This window comes from Lupinus angustifolius, chromosome LG17, assembly GCF_001865875.1.
Source record: "Lupinus angustifolius cultivar Tanjil chromosome LG17, LupAngTanjil_v1.0, whole genome shotgun sequence".
In the NCBI taxonomy this organism is placed as follows: Eukaryota; Viridiplantae; Streptophyta; class Magnoliopsida; order Fabales; family Fabaceae; genus Lupinus; species Lupinus angustifolius.
The window spans coordinates 6,776,139-6,780,961 of record NC_032025.1 but is presented as its reverse complement, the minus strand read 5'-3'; the positions used below and the strand labels follow the sequence as shown (position 1 = coordinate 6,780,961).

The window sequence follows — 4,823 nt, the reverse complement described above, 5'->3', positions numbered from 1 at the left end:
AGTAGTCAGCAAGTGCACTTCCTTTGATCACCTTTTGGGTAACATAAACAATGTCATATTCTGATAATAGTACTTGCCACCTGGCGATTCTGCCCGTCAACATCGGTTTCTCGAAAGTATGTTTCATCGGGTCCATTTTGGACACAAGCCATGTGGTGTGACTCAACATATATTGCCTTAGTTGGCGTGATGCCCACGCTAAGGCACAACAAGTGTGTTCTAGTAAGGAATATCTTGTCTCACATTTCGTGAACTTCTTACTCAAGTAGTAAATATCCTGCTCTTTCTTGCCAGATTCGTCATGTTGAGCCAAGACACACCCCATAGAGTCTTCCAATACTGTTAGGTACATTATCAACGGTCGTCCATGTACAGGAGGCATTAATACGGGTGGGTTTAACACGTACTGCTTAATTTTTTCAAAAGCCTCTTGACATTCTTCATTCCACTTGACGGGTTGGGATGGGCTCACATGTAGCTGTCAACTGTGATATGAATCTGGAGATGTAGTTCAGCCTACCTAGGAAACCTCTGACTTCTTTCTCTATTCTCGGAGGAGGCATCTCAGTGATAGCTTCCACCTTTTCAGGATCGACCTCAATGCCTTTCTGACTGACTATAAAGCCAAGAACCCGACCTGACTTGACCCCGAAACTACACTTGGCGTGGTTCAGTTTGAGGTTATAATCTCGTAATCTTTTGAACAGCTTCTGTAGGTTTTCCACATGCTCCCCTTCAGTCTTTGATTTGCATATTATATCATCGACATAGACTTCAACCTCTTTATGCATCATATCATGGAAAAGAGCAACCATGGCACGTTGGTATGTGGCCATGGCATTTCTTAGACCAAATGGCATAACCTGATAGCAGTAGGTCCCCCACATTGTGATGAAAGTGGTCTTCTGCCATCTTGATTTGGTGGTAACCAGAATATCCGTCCATAAACAAGAATAGTGCATGGTCTGCCGTGCCGTCCACCAGTACTTCTATATGGGGTACTGGAAAATCATCCTTTGGGCTTGCCTTGTTGAGGTCTCGGTAGTCAACACATATTCGAAGTTTCCCCCCTTTCTTTGGTACAACGACCACATTTGCCACCCATTCGGGGTACTCCACCACTTTTATGAATCCAGATGTTAACCATTTTTGGATTTCGTCTTTCACCCTAAGAGAGAGACTTGACTTCATTCTTCTCAGTTTCTGCTTAACTGGCAAAGACTCGGGTTTCAGAGGTAATTTGTGTTCCACTATACTGCGATCCAGACCTGGCATATCGCTATAGGACCAAGCGAAGAAATCCTTGTACTCATGTAGTAATTTGATGAGTTTGTTCCTTTCACTCGGGTCCATCAGAGTGCCTACTTTGATCTCTTTCTTGTCATCCTCTGTCCCTAGATTCATTAGCTCGATAGGCTCATCATGGGGTTCAATCTCTCTGCCCTCCTGTTCAACCAATCTTAATAACTCAGGAGATGTTTCCCAATCATCTTCACTATCTTCCTCTCCTACCAAGTTTATAGGATGATCAAATTTGTATGAATGATTATTAAAATGGTCATTATTTTCGGACTCATTTTCAGATCTGCATTACAGTAGGTCAATGTCAGTTTTTATGTTGATTTTTTTAGTGTTTTATTGTTTTTTTTTGTTCTTTTTTTATGGAAAGGAAATAAATGAGAAATAAAGGGTGAAAACAAAAATATGAATGGAAAGACTAATGTTTGTATGATATGGTGTTATATGATACGAAAATTGCAAATGCATGAATTAATTCATTGAAATTGTACCAATACATAATGAAAAATGAAAGTTCAATCTTAAACAAAGAAACAACAACACCCAAAAGCCCTTATGAATGGCTAATGGAGTACAACACTAGATTACTTGTCTTCACAGAAGACTGATAATGGTGCGTCGACTTCAACCCAGTTGGTGAGAGCGGTTCTTGGGGTGCACTGGAAAACATAACAATCTGACTGATTTGAGCATTCCCCTTCAAGCATGGATACCGATCCCTGAGACTCAATCCCTGCGCTGATGAAATATGGCTTGGTGTGTGGAATAGGGAAATCTGCTTTCTTATACTCAAATTGTCCCATGCGGGCCCACCCTTTCCTTTTTGCCTCTTCCTTTATCCTTGTCTTGTCGGCCTTGGTTGGATTATAGTCCAGACCGAAGCGACTCTTGTTTCCGATGGGTATCATTATGTCCTCTACTCCTTGCCCATATTTTCCTAGGCCTTTCCCTGGCTGGTATCCTTCCTTAATCATCATTAAGGCTGCTTTAGATGGATGTGGCCCTATCATCGATGCCCCTTCTACGAAGGTGGTGTTGGCAATTTCCAAAGCCTAGAATGAGGTTTCAAGTGATTCCTCGGCCGCTTCAATATGTGGGGTGTCAAAGGGCCTAGATACCAACATATCCTCTTCACCCATTATTATCAACAACTTGCCATTAATGATGAATTTGATCCGCTGATACAAGGTTGAGGGAACTGCTCCAGCAAGATGGATCCATGGCCTTCCTAGCAAACAACTGTATGTTGGGTTTATGTCCATCACTTGGAAGAGAATCTGGAAAGTACAAGGCCCAATTTTTATGGGCAATTCAATTTCTCCCATGACTTCTCTTTTGGACCCATCAAATGCCTTAACAATCATGGCACTTGGTCTCATATGCGAGTAGTTGACAGGGAGTCTAGACAACATTCTCTTAGTCATCACATTCAAAGATGAACCATTATCTATGAGGACTTTTCCAATCACATAGTCTTGGAACATGACAGAGATATGGAGAGGGTTGATGTGGCCATTCCCTTCGTGAGGTATTTCCTGATCACTGAAGGATATAAAATTGTCAACAACAATGTTATTCAGATGTGGCCATTCCCTTCGTGAGGTATTTCCTGATCGCTGAAGAATATAAAATTGTCAGCAACAATGTTATTCACGATGCCCCCCCAGCTTATCTGTAGTTATGTCTTGACTGACATGGGTATGATTTAAAATTTTAAGTAGCACATTCCTATGAGGCTCTGAATCCCTTAGCAATGAAAGTATGGATATTCTAGTAGTTGTGCTCCTTAACTGATCGACCACCTTATATTCGCTTTGCTTTATAAATTTTAGGAATTCATTGGCTTGCTCATTAGAAATCTCTTGACCATCTTTTAACTCATCCATGGGCGATCCTTCTTGGCCCATTTCAGGGATTGCCGGAGCATCAACCTTCTCTTTTCCCTTATAGATGGTGACGGTGTTTTTTCCCGTCTTTGGGGGTCCATAGACTCTGCTGCTTCGGGTAATTCTGCTGACCCCAACGACATTGGTTACCTCTCATGCATGTTCTGGTAGTGTGATGACCTCCTCACCATACCTCCAAGGTACTGCTTTGTCGGATTCATAGGGAAACGGGTGAGGTATGTCTGCTACCATGGGCTCCATTTTCGTGAGGTAAGGGAACCATTGTGGTTGAGTCATATATGGTGAAATACCCCTTGGAATACTCAACACTGGTTCGAATTGAACCAATGTTGGAATGAATGTTGTTATATCTCCATTATCTCCTACTACATTGACTTTTGGGCATGTCGACCTTCTCCCCACAACCATCAATTTGGTATCCATCATTTTTTGTAGTTGCACATTTCCTTGAAGATAATTTTCATCGGTGTGCGTATTTCGGACACATCCTTCAGGAAAGATTCCTCTTGGACCTCTTCAACAACACTCACCCCATGGTTCCCATGATTTGGTAGAGGGTTGTTACTAACATTTGGCGCTGATTGTCTAAAGTTGAGCCATTTCGAGTCGATGGGGGGTTGTACCTTGAATTTCAAGGCTCTGCAATTCTCTATGGAATGCCCTACAGTTCCAAAATGGTATGCGCATGAGACATTAGGGTTGAACCATGGCCTTGGATTTTTAGGAATTCTTCCCGGAATTGGAGCTATAATCCTTTCTCCCATAAGGTATGTGAATATGTCTGCGTATGACATGGGGATAGGATCAAACACCGTTCTCTTATCCTGAGGTGTATATCCCCGATTTTGGGTGGTAGTAGTGTTGTTTGGGGCTCTTGATTGATGGTGTTGATAGTTGTTTGTGCGGGACTGATACTGATAATTATTGTTTGATTGCTTCTTGGAGTCGTTGGATACAAAATGCGTCTCACCCTCCTTCTTCTTCATGAACCCTGGTTTTTTGGTATTTGATTGGTCATCTATGATTTTTCCACTCTTGATCCCGATTTCGATCTTCTCCCCCACTCTTATTAGAGCGTTGAAGCCATAGGCCATGGCAGCTACTAGGCGATCGTAGTAGGGATTTTGCAAAGTGTCAACAAAGTTAGAGAGTTGTTCCTCTTCTTCTAGCCTTGGAAGCCCCTGAGAGGCCAACCCCCTCCAACGTTGTGTGTACTCTTTGAAGCTTTCTTGAGATTTCTTAGACATGTTCTGTAACTGTGTCCTTTCGGGTGCATCATCTTCATTGTATTTGTATTGTCGAACAAATGCATTAGACAGGTCCAGAAATGTCTGAATGTTGGCCTTCTCAAGTCGAATGTACCAGTTCATTGCTGCCCCAGCTAGACTATCCTAGAAGCAATAGATTAGCAGCTTGTCATCTCCATGGTATGCAGACATTTTCCAAGCATACATGTGTAAGTGGCTCTTTGGGCAGGTCGTTGCGTTGTACTTTTCGAATTCCGGCACTTTGAACTTTGGAGGCAGCACCACATCCGACACGAGACACATCTCAAATGCATTCTTAAGGTCCGGAAAAATTGCCCCCTCTATTGCTCTGAGCCTCTCCTCAATTAGG

General features: G+C 42.5%; 1 pseudogene; it reads right to left on the bottom strand.

Moving 5' to 3' along the window:
• LOC109330826 overlaps positions 1–4,823 on the bottom strand; it is an 8,961-nt pseudogene that overhangs the window by 3,659 nt on the left and 479 nt on the right.